At 37.0% G+C, this 19,896-nt stretch overlaps 1 protein-coding gene and 1 non-coding gene across 4 annotated transcripts in view; both read right to left on the reverse strand.

The window, feature by feature from the left end:
* Nucleotides 1-19,896, reverse strand: part of GRM7 (glutamate metabotropic receptor 7) — a 1,016,657-nt gene that overhangs the window by 289,761 nt on the left and 707,000 nt on the right. The window lies entirely within an intron of this gene.
* LOC140497873 (U6 spliceosomal RNA) lies at nt 10,399-10,504 on the reverse strand. Its single transcript, XR_011964884.1, has one exon. It is a non-coding gene; the product is annotated as a U6 spliceosomal RNA (small nuclear RNA).

The following is a 19,896-nucleotide window of genomic DNA, read 5'->3' on the forward strand; positions in this document are numbered from 1 at the left end:
TTTTTTTAATGGAAAGGATCTATGAAATTAACCTACCTATTCCTTTTACATATGATATGATGACATTGATGATTACTACAAGTGGAATTTAAAGCCCTTTAAAGTTTGCAAAGAACAAACTCACTATCTCGTTCAAACCTCTCATCAACCTTGTCAGGTATGTACTAGATGTGTGTTTATTTTTATTTCCAATTTTAGGTAAGAAAGACTAAAAGCAACAAAAACAAAAAAAACTATTACAAAGAGAATTGCAGTGACTTGTCCATGGTAATAAAATGACTAAGGGACAGAGGCTACACTTGAATCCAGCTTTGTCTGACTCTAAGTTAAACATTTTTATCCACTACTACACCCCAAGAGATGAGTTATTGCAATATCACAATTAATGGAAAGTCAAGATGAGAATCCTGATTTCTCGAAACCCTCTCTCCAGTTACATTTCTTTTCATTATATGATACCAGGACTCTGGTAATAAAGGAATTTTTTAAATAAGCCAAAAGTAATCACCAATACCCAAAAAATGAAATGGGAAATACATTTTTAGTAAAAAAGAACAATTAGCTAAATGTTGAACAATGTATTCAAATGTAATCAAAATTTCAAATATGTGGTAATATGTTCATACAAGGAAGAATGGTAGAAGGGGTTAAAAGGGGAGAGACTGAGATGGAAAGAGAAAGAAGGGGAAAGGAGGGAAAAAAGAGATATGACAGGAGAAAAAAGAAGGAAGCATTCTAAAATGCTTTGTTTGCAAGGAATCTATGTGGTACCTTGGATAGAGTGTTTTGATTGGAGTCAGGAAAAACTGAGTTCAAATTCAGCTTCAGGAACTTATTAGTTACATGACCTTGGACAAGTAATTGAACTTCTGTTTGTCTCAGTTTCTTCAAGTATAAAATGAGAATTATAATAGTACCTACCTTCCAGAGTTTGTGAGAAGGTCAAATGAAATATTTTTAAAATGCTTATCACATAGCACATAGTAGGTGCTATAAAATGGTAGATAATAATTATTATTAATTACTATTATTATGTCTACACAGGATGTAAGCAAAATGAACATGGTCATGTCTTGCTACCACCCATTGACATACTCATAGAATCACTGATTTAGAACAGGAAGGAAATTTGGAGGTCATCCAGTTCAATGCCCTCATTTTACAAATAAGGAAACTGTGGCCCAGGGAGATTAAGTGATAAGCTCTACCTCTTAGAGGTAGTGTCAGAGGCAAGATTTGAACCCAGAGCTAGCACCTTTTTAACTGTAGCATCCAGCTTTGTTTCTGCTATACCATATTACATCATAGTAGGGCTTGATTGTTCAAGAAACTGATGAATTTCTTTAATTATGAAAATTACTTTCATTGCATGGGTCTGGTGGCAAAGCTTTAACATTGATAAAACAGAGAATAGTGATACAGATGCTCTGTGTTTGTGACTAGAGTTGCCATAGAGATTTTGTCTTGTGAATTTCCTAAGATTTTTTAGAACTTTCAGTTTGGATGACTGGGAAATTGAATCCACTCTGGTATCTATCTCAATACTGATTTCTTAATTCAAAATTCCATGCCCCAAGTGGCTAGAAGAAAACAAGAGAACACTGAAGATTAGTAGTCAGGGTCAAAGGGGATTAGCCTTCCTTGAAATTTTGCTAAAGGTTAGCCTTATTGGAGCTAGAGGAAGAATTTCAACCACATCTCCATTTTTTCTGAGCCCTAAAATTCTTCAACTGAACTCTCTCTTTGTCCCTCTTCTTGTCCTCTATACTATTTCACTTGGTGATTTTATCAAATCTTACACTTTCAACTATCATTTCAGTACAAATGACTAGAGGCAGAGCTGATGGCAGAGTAGAAAGACACACATACTCTAGCTCTTCCTCCATAGCCAAAAAAATACCTGTAAAAAATGACTATAAACAAATTCTAGAGCAACAGAAGCCACAAAATGACAGAGTGAAAGAGATTTCCAGCCCAAGGTAGCTTGGAAGGTCAATAGGAAAGGTCTATGGCATGGGGCGTGAAGCAGAGCACAGCCCACAGAGCTCAGTCCAGCCTTTGTAGCATGGCAATGGCAGGAACAGGATTGGAACAGGCCTCAGGGGAGAAATCCTCAGCAACAGCTGGGGCTGTCAGATCTCTCAACCTACAAATGCCAAAGACAGCTTCAAAGGTCAGTGAGAAAGTTTGTTTTTTTTTACCCGGGTGAGAAGGGAGCAGGTTCCTCCTCTAGTCCCAGCCCCAGGTGGCAGTGGCAGTGGTGGTGGTAGCAGCAACAATGTCCATTTTTGGAGCCCTCGGTTTAAGGCCCCTGAGGGAATTAAGCCACTTATCTGGATCTCAGCCCTGAGTGGTGAGCCTGGGGGTGAGAAAGAGTGCTGGCTGGCATGGTGGAGCTGGTTGAAGAACTGGAAAGGGAATTCTACTTGCAGATCCCGGGAAGAAAAGCTTTGGTAGCTCCCAGACCAGGGCACAGATCAAGAGAGGAGTAAACTTCTCTCCCTTGATTGTGCCACCTTGGAGGAACTGAGAACTTACAGGTCCCCAGAGCATACCTCCTTCTTGACAAAGGACTCAAAAGTCAAGTAACTGGCTGGGAAAAAAAAATAACACTATAGAAGGTTACTTTCTTGATCAACAGGTATTTTCTTCCATGCAGCCAAATGAGGAAGAACAATGCTTATCATCGAAGTCTCCAAAATTTATATGTAATGGTCTCAGGCCATGAGAGAGCTTGAAAAGAATTTTGAAAATCAAGAAAGAAAGGTGGAGGAAAAATTATGAAGACAAATGAGAGCAATGCAAGAAAATCATGAAAAGCAAGTTAACAGTTTGCTAAAGGAGACCCCAAAAAAATGCTGAAGAAAATAACACCTTTTAAAATAGGCTAACTCAATTGGCAAAAGAGGTCTAAAAAGTCAATGAAGAGAAGAATGCTTTAAAAAGCAGAATTAGCCAAATGGAAAAGGAGGTTTGAAAGCTCACTGAAGAAAATAGTTCTTTAAAAATTAGAATGGAGCAGATGGAAACTAATGACTTTATGAGAAACCAAGAAATTATAAAACAAAACCAAAAGAATCTAAAAATGGAAGATAATGTGAAAAAATCTCACTAGAAAAACAACTGACCTGGAAAATAGATCCAGGAGATTAATTAATTAATTAAAAATTATGAGACTACCTGAAAGCCATGATCAAAAAAAAGACCCTAGACATCATCTTTCATGAAATTGTCAAAGAAAACTGCCCTGATATTCTAGAACCAGAGGGCAAAATAAATATTGAAAGAATTCACCAATCACCTCCTGAAAGAGATCCAAAAAGAGAAACTCCTAGGAATATTATAGCCAAATTCCAGAGTTCTCAGGTCAAGGAGAAAATATTACAAGCAGCTAGAAAGAAACAATTCGAGTACTGTGGAAATATAATCAGGTTAACACAAGATCTAGCAGCTTCTACATTAAGGGATCAGAGGGCTTGGAATATGATATTCCAGAAGTCAAAGGAACTAGGAGTAAAACCAAGAATCACCTACTCAGCCAAACTAAGTATAATACTTCAGGGGGGAAAATCGTCATTCAATGAAATAGAGGACTTTCAAGCATTCCTGATGAAAAGAACAGAGCTGAATAGAAAATGTGACTTTCAAACACAAGAATCAAGAAAAACAGGAAAAGGTAAACAGGAAAGAAAAATCATAAGGGACTTTCTAAAGCTGAACTGTTTACATTCCTATACAGAAAGATAATATTTGTAACTCTTGAAACTTTTCTCAGTACTTGGGTAGTTACACACACACACACAGAGAACACAGGGTGAGTTGAATAGGAAGGTATATCTAAAAAAATAAAATTAAGGGGTGAGAGAGGTATATATTGGGAGGAGAAAGGGAGAAATGGAATGGGACAAATTATCTCTCATAAAAGAGGCAAGTAAAAGCTTTTTCAATGGAGGGGTAAAGACGGGAGGTGAGAGAGAAAAAGTAAAGTTTACATTCATCACATTTGCCTTCAGGAAGGAATAACATGCACACTCAATTTGGTATGAAAATCCATCTTACACTACAGAAAAGTAGGGGAGAAGGGGATAAAAAGGGTGAGTGGGATGACATGAGGGAGGGATAATGAGAGGAGGGAGGACTTAGAAGTAAACATTTTGGGGAGGGACAAGGTCCAAAGAGAGAATAGAACAAATGGGGGGGAAGGATAGGATGGAGCAAACATAATTAGTCTTACAAAACATGACTATTACAGAAGTTGTTTCCAAAACTATACATATATAGCTTATATTGAATTGCTTGCCTTCTCAATGGGGATGGGTGGGGAGGGATGAAGGAAGAAAAGTTGGAATTCAAAGTTTTAGGAAAGAACATTGAGATTTGTTTTTGTATACAACTGGGAAATAAGAAATACAGGTAATGGGGTGTGGAATTTTATCTTGCCCTACAAGACAAGAGAGAAGATGGGAATGAGGGAATGGTGGGGTGTAATAGAAGGGAGGGCAGATTAGGGGAAGGGGTAATCAAAATGCATCATGTTTTGGGGTGGGGCAGGGGAGCAATGGGGAGAAAATTTTGAACTCAAAATTTTGTGGAAATGAATGTTGAAAACTAAAATTAAATAAACATTTTAAAAAACCACAAATGACCCTTAGAAATACTTGTCCATCTCTAATCTTGCTCCAAAACTCCAGTCTCAAATCTTGAACTATTAAATATCTTGAACTGGATGTCTAATAGATATCTTAACATGTCCAAAACTGAACATATTAACTTTCCTACTCAAAGCCTACCATCTTCCTTATTTCTCTACCATTGTTGAGGTACTACCATGTTTCAGACTCAAAAACTTGGTGTCATCCTTGACTACTCTCTCTCACTTATCCTTTATACTTAATCAGTGGGGAAGGTCTGTCATTTCTTCCTTTGTATCTTTGATAAATATCACCTTCTCTCTGGGTGTATACATCACCTTCTTAGGGTGGTGACACAACTCTGATGCAGACTCCCATCCCCTCACACCTAGATTGCTGCAATAATCTGCCAGTAAATCTCACTATCACAAGTCTCTCCCCAAACCATTCCATGTTTTTCTCAGCTGTCAAACTGATCTTCCTTAAGCCCAAATCTGCCTGCAACTACCCTCCCCCATCCTTCAATAAACTCCAGTGGCCCCCTATTTCCTCCAGGATCAGTATAAAATAATCTGATGACTTTCCTTATGAGATTACCTGCAATTTATCCTGAAAATACCTTATTTGTATATAGTTGTCTGGATGTCATCTCCTCCATTGGACTTCAGGTTCCTTGGGAAATGGGTTGTTGTTGCTTTTGGCATTTCTTTGTATCCCTATCAATTAGCATAATGACTAGCACACTGTAGGTGCTTGATTAATATTAGTTGACTGACTGATTGACATTTAAGAGCTGTTCCTGTACTAAGACATGGTGTGGTACAGTGGACAGAGAATTGGACTCAATCAGAGATCTAGTTTGGAGTCTTGGCTGTAACACATACTAACTGCATATTCTTCATCAAGTTATTTAGCCTTTAATTCTATTAAAAAAGCAACTTTATTAAAATTAAAATTTTCAGAACAGTTACCAATTAGCATAGGTAAAGGGAGTTGTCTATATTGATTAAAATCACTGATCTGATTTTAAAAAAATCTATACTAATCAAAATCAACTAGAATATCCAATATGTCAATTACTCTTATTTGATTTTTTCCTTCTTTTTGTGGTTGATTTTGTGAAAAATCATTTAATACCATAAAGAAAAATGCAGTGTTAAAGGTCATCATCCAACAAGGTGCCCCTAATATACATGCTAATTAAGATAATATAAGATTCCTTGATTGATGCAACCAGGAAGCTGAGCTTGTTCAAAAAATTATCTGATGCTCAATATCAAGTGAAGTATAAAACAGGGAAATTTGCCTTGAACTACCTTGATAGGGTCCTGTGCCAAATTGAAACAGAATATGGGACCTCTCTAGTTGTGGAGTTTCTCTAGATGTTACTAGATGATTGGTGGCAATGCACTGCTTGCATCATCCCAGAAAATGACAGGTGGTTCTCAGTGAGATCCATAGGCTCTCATCCGAGATTAGCCACATGGGAAAAAAATAAGTAGACAAGACATGCATATTGCTCAAATTATGTCATACAGTCAGATGGACAGCCTGTTTGCTACATATATAGTTCATCAGTACATGCATCTGGGACACATACTGCAAATGGAAAGTATTTGAACCCAGAATTGAATAGGAGTAGGAGAGCAGGCTATATTACACCTGGGAGACTACATAGCACTATCAGTACTACTAAGCTATTCTCTGAAACAAATAGCTCATCTTTTTAACACTAATACTTTCAAGGTGCTGTTTAATAGCCATGAATCATGGAATACCATAATCTCCAAGGAATAAAAAACAATTCAGGTAACCCCAAAGGCACTAGAAATATGTGGTGGGGATAAATAGTCTATGAGATATTATATAGGATGATTTGTCTGTGAAAAATATTATGAGGCATAATCTCTAGGATATAAAAGGATTTATTCAGTTGCAGCAGAAGTAAAGAAATATGAAAAAAAAATTTCCAAGGGATTTGATGTCACAGGAACTGTATTTGAATCCTGGCTCTGCTCCTTATTATAGATAGAATGATATAGTGAATAAAGTACTAGATTGGAAGTCAGCGAGATCTGAGTTTAAAACATTCCTCAGACACTAAGGAAATTATTTAACCTCTCTAGATCTCAGATTTCTCAACTAAGGGGGGTGAACAAAAAGGTTCCTAAAGCCCTTACAGCCATTGGTCTATGATCTAACCTTTATGACTTTGAACAAATGATTTTATCCATCTGGGTGAATAATAAGGTCCTTTCCTATTTTAACACTATGAACCTATGATGATAACGATCTTTTAGAAAGAGTGAACTATGACTATATTCCAATTAAAGAAATCTTTAGCTGTAAATCTATGATGCTACAATGGACTAAAAAAAGGAATCAGTCTGGTTATAAATCTTTCTAAAGAGCTCAAAGTTGGACCCACAGAAAATAATTACAAAATATTAAAAGAATGAAAGGAAAGGTTCTAATACTTTGCATTCACTATCTATGAAGGACTGTTTTTTGTTTATTTTAAAAGACATAGATGTGAATTGAAAAGAATGAGAATGTATAGATAGGTTTCAATCTGCAGAGGCAGATTGTGCCTTGCTCTTCTTGGCTCCCAAGAGCAAAACCAGAGACAGAGGATGCAGGTTGTAAAAACTTAAAGAAAAATCCTCTGATAATTAGAGCTATGGAACTATAGAATTTGCTGTTTCTGAAGAAATTTGTCCTCCCATTAGATGTTTTCCAACAGAAGCTGAATGACTTTGTTAGGTAATTTGTAGAAAAGATTTTTTTCAGATATGGATGGAATCAATGGCCACTAAGGTCCCTTTCCACTGACATTGTGATGCTTTGAAAGCATGGATCCTTCTAAGTAGTGACATGTGTTAACAAATCAAGTGAAATTCACAGAATCCCAGAGGTTTCAGTGTTAGAGGTAAAAGGGGAAAGGTAGGAAATTCATATTAAAATCAATAATAAGACTAGAGTAAATTATGTGACATAATAGCTCTTAAAGGAGCAGTTGATCACTGCTTACGAGCCTCAACTAACCTTCGAGGTAGATTCTCATAAAATTTAGGATTCATTATTCTGGCCTCATGCCACATGCTCAGAAGTAATTTGTTGTATCCCCCAGCACCAGGGAAATTCTTCCTTTTTCATTTATTTATCATTTCAGACAGAAATAGCAAGTTGACATTCTGCTGTTTGGTAGACATCCCATTCCATTGTCCTGAGTCCTTTCAGTCATTCAGTACCTGGACCTGTGTATGCAAGCTACCTCAACTACAGGGCTTTGCAGGGCTTACAATCTTTTTAAAAGCTGTTTGAAATACAGATGTTCTCTCAGTTCCCTATGTTTTGCTACAGGTCAGTAAGGTTTTATATCTTTCTATTCTTTTGGAGGTAGGAGAAGTCACAGAGAAAGAAAGGACATTTGGGATCTTCTCGTTGGACACTCACATTTACAAAAGAGCACACTGAGGTCCACAAATGAGAAAGGAAAGAACCATGATTAGCACAGAGACTTGATCTGCAACTTAACTGGTATGGGGAATTCATTCTACTGATGCAGATAACACCTCTCCACCAATTTATAGTTTACAGTATAGTTCACAGAGAGGCAGGATTTTCCCAGGACTTCCCAGCTCTAAGCTCAGGTCTCTACCCACCATATCACACTGCCTATCCTTTATTTATTACACAGCATTGACTAAACAAATATTTTATAAAAATTGGGGAAAAGACAAGCAATAATTATGAAGAGCAGAAACAGATATGCATTGGAAGGAAGAAGGATGCAGAGGTATTAAGGAGTTCAAAGACAATCTACTCTAACTCAACTCCTTTTATAAATTAAGAAAATGAAGTCAGGTGAAGGGATTTCCAGGTTCAGGCAGTTCTTAGAGGGAACAGGCATCAGAACATGACTGGAACTTGGATCCTTTGACTTCCAAGCAAGCACTCTTTTCCCACTATGCCAAACTGCCTTCTGGTCATTAAATTCTGACAGGAATCCTGATGATGTCACATTTGTGTATTTCTTTTAATGTTGTCAGTACTGTGCTGATATCTTGCTCTAAACTATGTTTTAAATTGAAATAGTTTTACTTATATATTAAGAGAATCAGTGTGGCACAATGGGAAGATCCAAGGTACTTGGATCATTCTTTATACCGTGAGCTACCTAAGCAAATCCTTAAACATCATCAGCCCTCACTTGCCTACCTTCACCTGGGAAACGGGAGGGGCAGACTAAATAACTTGCAAAGTCTCCTCTAGAAGGAACGTTTCATTATTCTAAGAGATATTCAAGGCATGAGGTGTATCAGTAAGTACCCCAACATATACTGAGGTGGGGGGGCTGCTGTCACAGGCTCTTTAATCTGCTTTTCTAAAAGGAAAGGCAACTTTTGAGGGGTTAATGATTTCCTTTAATCAAGCACATATATCATTCACTTAGTTCAAGAAATCAACAGACAGTGCTTCCAAACTGTGTGACATAAGCAATACATATATCACAAATGAACAGACAGGTCCAACTGTCTAACCATAGTTGCCAGAGGGAAGAACCAACATCTGGGCTTTCAAAGCCAGGGGGGGGCTCCTTAGTGGCTTCCCAGAGTCTAGTCTGGCACATAAAACTTCTTCCAAAAACTAAGCTCCAAAGCAAAATCTCACCCTCTCAGTAGTTATACCTTTTTAAGAGCCAGAGGGCATCCCAATCCTTGGGAACCAGTGCCTCATAAACAAAAGGTATGGGCCTTCTTACAAATCTTCCCTAATCAAACTCCCTTAAAGGGCATGCCCATTAATGGGTGGGGAAGATTATTAATCACATTAACAGTACAAATGCATATCCAGTTAAAGAAACTCTTGTTTCTGTACTTTACTCCTAGTAAAAACTCTTAGTTGATAAAGGCAGGATTCAATCAGAGGCACTTGATTGTCTGAAAAAAAAAGTATGCTTGCCCTTACAATCCACCCTTCCAGGATTCTTAAGCTTACAATCTAAATGACCATGGATCTTGGAACAAATAGAGGCATTACACTTCTTGATGATACTAAAATATAAACAGCAAAAGATCCTACTTTGCTTGCCCTAACATGAGGTTAAAGTCCAAGAACAACCATGCACTTGGTTGGAGGTCAACTAGATAGTAAGAAAACTATCCAGGAGGAAGCATGAGAGCCCTGGAATTCTGGCCTTGGAAATCCAACTCAGAATGAAGGCAAATAATATGTCATTTTTAGAGTCATACAATATCCTTGTTATATTAATGTAGCCATGCTGACTGGGACCACTATAAATGTATATTATCTGATATCAACTAGACCCATGCTATAGGAAAGCAGTCCAAAAAGAAATATGTCTTATTCAGTACTCTGACTCCATCGTCTCTTTATTAGGAGATGACTAAGAGGTTTCATCATGTGTCTTCTGGGAACAGGGTTTTTTATGCAGATCAGAGTTCCTAATTCTTTCAAACTTGTTTATCTTTACCTTATTGTTTTCATTATGTAAATTGTTCTCCTGGTTCTGTTTACTTCACTCTGCATCAGTTCATATAAGTTTCCACAGGTTTCTTTGAAATCATCTCCTTCATTATTTTTTTTTATAGCACATTAGTATTCTATCACATTTTTTATACCATAATTTGTTTAGCCAATCCCCAAATGGTGGGTACTCCCTCAAATGCCCATTTTTTGTCACTACACAAAGAAAAAATATTTGTATGCATCCTTAGAGTCTGTTTTGCTTCAGGTTAACTGTTAAAATATGGAACACCTCATGATTTGCATGTCATCCTGGTTCAGGGATTATGCTAATCTTCTCTGTATCTTTCTGATTTTAGTATGTGTACCACTGACTTGAGTATCCAATGATCTTTTAATTACCAAATCTGATGGGCTTTTCTCAGTCCTCATACCTCTAGGCTTCTCTGTAGCATTTGACTCTGTTGAGGACAATTTCTTTTCTTCTAGATAATTTCCACTCTCTGAATTTTCCTATCAATATTCTCTTGATTTTCCTACTTGCCTTACCTCTTCCACTCAGAATCCCTCATTGGACCATCATCCATGTCATGCGCATTAATTCTGATTACAAACCAAGACTCTTTCCTGGGCCCTCTGTTCTTTTTTTCTCTCTATTCACTCAGTTGGTGATCTCATCAGACCTTACATGTTCATTGATCTGAAATGTAAAAGACTCTCAGTCTTATGTATTCAGTCATCTTTCTTCTGAGCACCAATCAAGCATTATCAACTGTCACCAGTTATTTTGCAACTGGATGTTCTATAAGTGTCTTAAACAACATAAAGCAGAATTAATTTTCTAATTCCCCAGAACCTTTCCTTCTTATGAAGTTTCCTATTAGCATCAAGGGTGCCACCATCATTTCAGGCACCCAGATTTGAAGTCTCAGCATCATGTCATCCTCTATTCTTTACTCTTACATATCCAATCAATTGACAAATCTTGTCATTCTTATTTCCACAACATCTCTTGATTATGTCTTCATCTCTCTGTTTACATGGTTAGCATGCTAGTTAGCTCAGATTCCCATCACATCTCAATTAGATTATTCCAATAGCATCCTAATTGCTTACCATGTTTCAAATTTCTCCTCACACCAGTCTGTCCTCCACCTCTTCCACAATTTCCTGAAGAACAGGTCTGACCATGTTCCTACTCACCACTCAAAGTCTAGTGGTTACCTGTTTTGCCTCTAAGATTAAAAAAAAAAACAACCTTCATCTGTTAGGCCTTCAAATCTCTTCACAACCCACACTCCTCCTACCTTACTAGTCTTTTTAGACATTATTCCCTTCCATACATGCTACATTCTAACTATATTTTCGGATCCATTGTAAATGTCCCTATACCGTAGTAAGTAAAACAATTTCTATGAGAGTTTCTGGGATACACACATATAAACACTCACAGCATGGTGAACTAGACCCCTCTAGTTAGTCCATCACCTTCGTAATTGACAGTTTCGGGAAAAACAAATGTGTTGAGGATTTTTAGTTTCAAGCTACATGCTTTAGTATGAATTGTGTTTGTGAATATGAATTAAAAATTAGTACCATTCGCTTCCTATGCAATGACACAAAGGGCTTTTGGTAGCCTGCCAAGAGGAGAGCAATAAGAAATAACTTCATAAGGAAAAAAAAAACATACTAGTTCTTTGTCCATAATCTCTAGAAAAAAAAAAGACAAAAATTGAAGAGGCGAAAGACTTTCTATGAAAGCCTGGCCTGCTTCCTTTATTAAACTAATCTGAGGCTTTTGAACTCTCTTAAGTATCTCCCAATCCTTCAAAATGATTAGATACTCCTTCTATGGATTTACATTTGAATCTCCTGATGTTTGAATTTCTTTTCATTTTTTTTCTCTCATTCAAACATGAAAAGGTTGAGTATAACACTTTGAATTCAGCTTATGAAAGTCTGAAGAACTAAATAAATTTTTCTTTGCCCCATATCCCATATTAGAGGAGGCCTTTTCCTTTTCCATCTTTCTACTTGCTAATATATCAACAAACGTTCATTAAACACCTACTCTGTTCCCCCTCACTGAAGATATAAACACAGAGATGAAGCAGGGCCCACCCTCACAGAGCTGATGTACTGCTACTCAGGGAGACAACATGTAAAACTATAAATATGTGTAAACCTACAAATATATAAATAATATGCAAAAATGAAATGTCATGGAGGGGGGTGAAGAGAGGACTCATGTGGAAGAGGATGGATGCTTAAGCTAAATATTGAAGGAAACCAGGAATCTGAAGTAGAAATGCATTCCAATCAGAGGGGAGAGCAGCCAAAAGGCTCTGGAGATGGAGAGACCTCTTAGGAAGAACAAAGAAGGTCAGTCTGTGTAGAAGGCAGAGTGTGAGAGCAACGCAGGAGGGCAACATAACAAGGATGGACATTCAGGTCAGGCCCAGGTTTGGAAGAGCTTTGGGAGTTTATATTTGATTTTAAAGTATTGGGAAGTTACTGGAGTTTATTGTCGCATCACTAGACTTGGCTTAGGAGACAGAAGTAGAAACTAGAGATGAATGGTGGTATCAGCCAAAAAAAATTAGGAAATTGGTGAAACATTACTTGGGACCTTCTGGTCTTCCCACTTTCTCTACTTTCCTTCTCCTTCTCATCTTCCTGTCCAATATCCTGTCCTTCCTAGTAAAACTTTCTCCCACAGAAGGATCTCAGAAAAGTATGAATAGCAATATTAAAGACAGGTGAGGTTTGAATGCTACCTTTCCCAGGGGCAGTTGCATTTTTAACAAAAGACAAAGCCTGAGGCCAAAACAAAATTAAATCTCTCATGCATAAGTCTCAGACATTAGCAATCTAGAGAAAGAGTTGCTTACTTTGGGCTGAGAAAGCTTCCCAGCATTACTGAACTCATTACATGTAGGCATTATTCTTCCTAAAAGTAAGACCAGTTTCTGATTATCTTACTAAGTGCAACCATGAAAATAGCTGAGCATTTGTGATCTCTGCTTTTGGAAGCCCTTGACACCCCATAAATACAAACTCAGAAAAGCTATAGTGAAAAATTATCAAATCTGTGACAGAAAGGAAAAGCATAGGTTATTCTTTGCCTTTAAACCATCTCCTTCCCTCCACTTTGCTCTGAAATCCTACCCCCTGGAGAGTTGGGATTCCCTAAGCCATTCACAATAGTCACATCATTGCCTAGCTTCCTCTAAGAGTTTCTCATGGAAGGTTGGGTGATGGAGTGAAGGGAAGAGACAATCGGATCATAAAACTCATTTTGGCTCTACTTCATCATGCTTCAGATTACCACATAAAATGACAGCTACAGTCTAATAATTTGTATCTTCAAATGTTTTTAGAAGTATGGTATTTCCATAATCCACACTATTAAAAAAAAAATCCCACTGAGTCAGTGACTGTGTGGGAGCTGTGATCCTAAGGACATTCTCAGACAGCAGGCAAAGCATTAAAGTTTTGGGGGTTTCAGGGGAGGGTGAAAAAAATGACTTGAGTGTCTACTCAAGCACACTTCTCACACTTGAAGCTATTTCCTCTTCCTCCTGTGAGAAAGGTGGCTGCTGTATTTGCCTCCATATTTGGATCCTGTTGTGCACCATAGTCAGAGACTGATGTGGCTTTTTGCTTTTCAAGACAGCTACAGAAGCCCCAGGATCAATAACCCAACAGTTCTATGATTCTGGTCTGCGAATCTCTGTAAGAAGCAAGCTCTAAGCATCTCATATGTGGCCAAGGAGCCGAGGAAAACAGTATGATTCACATGTACTGAATACACCTCTTCCTCCACTAATCTCTTCTACCAAGTTCTGTACCCTCAAGCACCCCTTTTTACCTTCCCTCCCCCTTAACTGAATCCTTTCTATGGGAGTCTGTTTCTGCAGAAGTTCTCTGAGTTAATTGTTTGTATACTCCTAGTCTTAAGAGATGTCGATAATAAGCAGAAGATGCTGATGTCTATGAATAGGTTGGTATTTGACTTGAGAATACAAGCTTTTGTGAGCTTAAGAATGAAGCGTAATATAGAGGATAGGGCACTCGACATGGAGTCTGTAAAACCTGAGTTCAAATCTCACCCCAGATACTTATTAACTGTGTGACACTGAGCCCATCATTTAAGTTCTTTGTGCCTGAATGTCTTTATTTGTAAAATACAGGAAGTTTAATTTAATAGCCTCAAAGACCTTTTCCAGCTATTGAAAGTTTTCCATTATAGTTTTCCAATCTACAATCCCATGGATGCAATGTAACGATTGGAGAACATAATTGTCAAGATGGTTGGAAAACTTTGTTATAGTAGAAAGACTGCTGGATTTGGAATCAAAAAATCTGATTACACATCCCAACTCTGCCAGGTACTATTGGTTTCATTTTAAGCAAGACACTAAAAGTCTCTGGTCCTTACTTTCTCACCAAACAAAATGAACAATTTGGACCAGAGGATCTCAACAGAGCTTTTGAGCTTCTAAATCTATGATCTTTTTAAACACTGATAGCTGACATTCACATAACACTTTACAATCTACAACATTCTTTGGACAGAAGAAACTACATATGAAAGGTATAAGTAGGTATTACTGTACCTTGTTATATAGATAAAAAAAAATTGAGGCTCACAGCTAACCTCTTTGAGCTTAACAAGGGTGAATCAACTTGCTTAAAGTTGTACTTTGAACTCAGATATTGACTAACAGTCTTCTGGATCATCCATTACAACTTGATGGCTCTCCTTAAAAAAGGATAGAAAGAAAGAAAGAAAGAAAGAAAGAAAGAAAGAAAGAAAGAAAGAAAGAAAGAAAGAAAGAAAGAAAGAAAGAAAGAAAGAAAGAAAGGAAGGAAGGAAGGAAGGAAGGAAGGAAGGAAGGAAGGAAGGAAGGAAGGAAGGAAGAAAGAAAGAAAGAAAAAAAGAAAGAAAGACAGAAAGAAAGAAAGGAAGGAAGGAAGGAAGGAAGGAAGGAAGGAAGGAAGGAAGGAAGGAAGAAAGAAAGAAAGAAAGAAAGAAAGAAAGAAAGAAAGAAAGAAAGAAAGAAAGAAAGAAAGAAAGAAAGAAAGAAAGAAGGAGGGAGGGAGAGAGAGAAAGAAACAAAAACCGAAGAGAAAGATTGCAAGTGTCACAATTCTGTCTACTTACTATTGGGGACAACACTGGGAAATGGTCAGCCAACAATTTCTTCTTCATAAATTGATATGGCATATGGGGGAATCTCCCTAATGGTAAGACTGGAAGCCACCACGTTAGGATAAATTAGAGATATTAAGCCATTTGAGTGGGAAAAGAGAAGATAGTAGTAAAATGCTAGTTGTTTTCAAATATTTGAACACCTATCTTTTGTGAGGGAGCAGCTAGGTGGTTCAGCAAATAGCTTTGCACCTGCAGAGAGGAAGACTCATTTGTCTGAGATCATATCTGGCCTCAGACATTTAATACCTGTGTGGCCCTGTTTGCCTCAGTTCCTGATCTGTAAAATGAGTTGGAGCTCCAAGTATCTTTGTCAAGAAAATGTCAAACATGGTCATGAAGAGTCGGACAGGACTGAAATATCTCAATAGCAACCAATGCAAGAGGGATTATAGGGTCATAGATTTATAGACAGAAGGAATTTTAGAAAGTATCTAGTCCAACTACACAATTCCAATTTTTCAAATGAGATGGCACCTGAGAAAAGGTGAGGGTAGTAAGGTATTTAAATATCTGAAGTAGGATTTGAACCCTAGCCTTCTTGACTCCAAGACCCATGCATGCCTCTCTTACATTTATTCAATTTGGTTTCAGTAGGCAGAAGCAGAACCAATGCATGGAAGTTAGAGGGGGATGATATTTCCTGAATATGAAGATAATCTAATACTTTTATTTTAGTCCAAATCTGTGATTTATTGACAAAAAAAAAATCCTTGCAAGAAAACCATCTCTATCAGTAGACACTGAGAAATGCTATTCAATTTATAGATCTTAGAAAATTACCTGGGGCAATGGAAAGTTAAGGCACTTGCCCAGAGTTACTCAGAGGGTATGAATCAGAGACAAAATCTGAATCAAAACCTTGGGACCTTAAGTCAAGTTATCTATACACCATATTACACCTCCACTCCCTTGCAGTGGTCAAAGTATGAAAAATCTAATGTTGAGGATGATATGTTTAACAGCACTGGATGTCTTCAAGCAGATGAAAATTGACCATTTCCTCGCTATGCTATAAATGGCATTCATGACTTGAGTAAAGATCAGAGTATATAACAGCTTTTTAAAATCAATTTCTTTTTAAATAAAAGTTTGTTTTTAATTCATTTTCAACTTTCCATGCGTTCAGTGGTGTTGTGTTTTTTTTTTCTTTTGCAATATATTCAGAAGCCATCTGAAGGCCACAAACGTTGGTCGTTTACACAGAAACTCTGATTTATGTTATTACGTAAGATCTCATTCTCTTAGGTCCATAGTAACTCTAATTAGATGCAATAAAATGATAAATTCATGACTTTAAAATCTTTCTACAGTTCTCAGTAACAATACTTTATATTGTTGGGATCAAATTATCCGTTTCTTAGAAAATACAATATCAAACCTGAAATTATATACCATAGCCACCTCCTACCAATAAGAATTTAGGCAACACATATTTCAACTACTCAGCCATATGTAATCCTGAGCCTTCCCAACTATAATATACAAATTCCTTTTATTAAATCTTGAACCCCATTCCTACAAACAAACAATAAATGGAAAAGGAAAGAGTCTAGAGGCTGGGAGACTCACAAGGCATCTATAGAAATTGTCCAAGGTTATGATGGCCTGCACAAAGACTATTTGTCTTTGGTAGGTAGGTAGGAAAAAAGAGAAAAGGATGGATATGGATGATGCTGAGGAAAAAGAATCATAGGATTTTCAACTGAATGGATACAGAGTTGATTGAGCCTTAAGAGTTGACAATGAATTCTAGGTTGAAAAAATGACTGATTCAGATAGTGGTGGTAGAAATATAAGAAGCAAATTAAGAAAGAAAATATTTAGTTTTAGGCATATTTAGTTCGAGGTGTTAATGAGACATGTAGGTAGAGATATTCCAGAAGGAAGTTGGAAATATGGGTCAAAAACTCAGTAGTTAGATGAGGGCTTCATATGGAGATTTAAGAGCCATTCAAATATAGATAATAGTTGAACCTAATGAGTTCCCCAAGAGAGAATATAGAGAATGAAGGGTGAAGACCCCAAGATAGAATCTTGGGATATTCTCACTTGTGGGAACAAGAGCAGGGTGATTATATAGCATTAGAAACTAAGAACGATCATACTAGTGAGAAAAGAATCAGAAGAGAAGAATGACCATAAAGTCCATAAAGAAAATAATATGCATGAGAAGGGAGTGATCAAAAGTATCAAAAGTTATAAAGAGAAATTTAGAAAGATTACTGAGAAAAGATCACTAGATTTAGCAATAAATGAGAGTTTCTATCAGGTTATAGGAATCTGAGAGGTCAAGAAAGAAGATAAAGATAATGAGTTCAGCTTGTGTGTGTGTGTGTGTGTGTGTGCATGTGTATGTGTGCTTGTGTGTGTGTGTGTATGTGTGTGTTTCCTAAAAACTTCAGGAGATACTAGGGTTAAGGAAATAATTTTTCAGAATGGACAAAATCTATCCATGTTTGTAAGCAGCTGGGAAGAAGCCAGAGTTGGAAGAAAGATTAAAAATTAGGAGAGAAAATGGTTGACAAGGCAAGTTCTTAGAAGGAATGGGAAAATAGCCAGAAGATGAGAAAATAAGAGTTAAGAGTTAGAAAATTCTGTGGATCTCAATGTTGGGTTTTCAGCATCTGATGTTTTGAACTAATTTAAAATATTGATAATGTCAGCTAGTCAAAAGTTCGTCTGTGCATTTATATAGTTAATGTTGCTGTTGGCTTTAGGTTGTATATTAATGAAGGTCAGTAGACACAAATTTTTCTTCCATTCAAAAATATTTCAATATTTCAGAACTGGATGAAGTATTATCATCTGGTCATTACTATTTTAATACCTTGAACAATTATTAAATCACAACATCATCTCAGCAAGAAAGAGTCACTTTAATCTGGTTTGTGGCCTACTGCTTAGAAGTTGAGTGTTCTATCAAAGGCTAAGGCAGTAGTGGCATATGGTTTTTCAGCAGGTCAATGATTTGACAAATGGTCATCCCCTGGGCTTGGGAAGCATTGTCTGCAGATTAATAGTTACTGAAAGGAACTGTCTGTGTGAGGGTTTGTTCACATGGATAAAGGGAAATTACTATATTTAAAGGTTGAAATGAAATAAACAAGGGGAGCAAGTTCACATTTCAGCTTAAGGAATTCTGCTCTTTATAATTATAAAATCATTTGTTTTGATGCCCTTAATTGCTCTGTAACCGAAGTAGTAGAGATCAATGATGAGGACAAGAGAGACTGGATAAATGAAGAGACTAGATCAAAAAGGCACAGGAGCAACTTCATTTCTAGATTAGAAATTGATATGTATTGAAGCACGGTGAATATATTGGTATGTGATTTTACTTTTTAATTGACTGATACATGCATGGACTAAAAGATAGAAGAAAATTATCATCTCATGAGAAAGGTCTGCAGTAAAGAGATCTAAAGAATATAAATAGACTATTTGGAAACCAATTTAAAATATGCACATAACAAATATGACTTTCCTTTGTGTCCACCACAGTAAAGGGGTATATATCTGCACACCTATACATGTGGATAAACATATCAATATCTTTTAAATTATGTATTTATTTTATAGGCAATTGTTATCCTTCTCTTCTACTTCTACCTTCCAATTTTACAATAACAATGCTAACAAAAATAAAACCCTCATAATGAGTAGGCATAGCCCAGAAAAACAATTCCCACGTTGGCCATGCCATTTTCAGTCCTTTACCTCTCTGGTAAGAAGTGAGTAGTATGGTTAATCTTCATTTTTCTGGACTTGTGGTTTATCATTGCACAGATCAGTTATAAAATCTTTCAAAATTATTTTCCTCTATAATGTCATTGGCATTGTATAAATTGTTCTCTCAGCTCTACTCATCTTATTCTGCATCAACTTTTCAGTTTCCTCTGAAGATAGAGATCCAGCTCTTACTCTGTCTTCTACTATTAATCTATGTATCTCACTAGATCAGTCCACCTCAGTCATCATCTGTTGCCCCACCTGCTTTCAACTCTACAGAACAAGATGCCACTACCAGGCTGAGCTCGTTACTTTTAACTTCCCCACTATGCTGCTAATTCAAGTCTTCAGTGGTCCCACATGCTCCCCCTCCCATGTCAGTCTTCTCTCCACTCTGATGGAAGTTTGGAGGGGGAGGTACCAAATTCCTCCTAAAGCTGGCATTTATAGAAGGCAGAAAGAGGAAATCTCAGATCACTTCACTTTGTATCTGCTCTTTTGCCTGATTTCAACTCTGTGGAACAAGAGGCCTCTGCACCCAATATCCCTGTTCTCCTCCCTGTTTCTCCCCACCCCCACAGCTTTCCTGATTTCCTTGTGTGTTGTCTTTCCCATTTAGACTGAGAGCAGGGATAGCCACTTTTAAATTTTTTAAATTTTTAAAATTAAAAAAAAATTAAATTAAATCATCAAATTTAATTTTTTTTAAATTTATTTTATCCCCAGTACTTAGCAAAGCAACTACCACATAGTAGGTGTTTCATAAATGTTATTGGATCGGATTGGACCTATCAACTATCTGTCTGGGCACTATACTGTTTTGATATA

The sequence above is a fragment of the Notamacropus eugenii genome, chromosome 3 (genome assembly GCF_028372415.1).
Source record: "Notamacropus eugenii isolate mMacEug1 chromosome 3, mMacEug1.pri_v2, whole genome shotgun sequence".
Classification (NCBI taxonomy): domain Eukaryota; kingdom Metazoa; phylum Chordata; class Mammalia; order Diprotodontia; family Macropodidae; genus Notamacropus; species Notamacropus eugenii.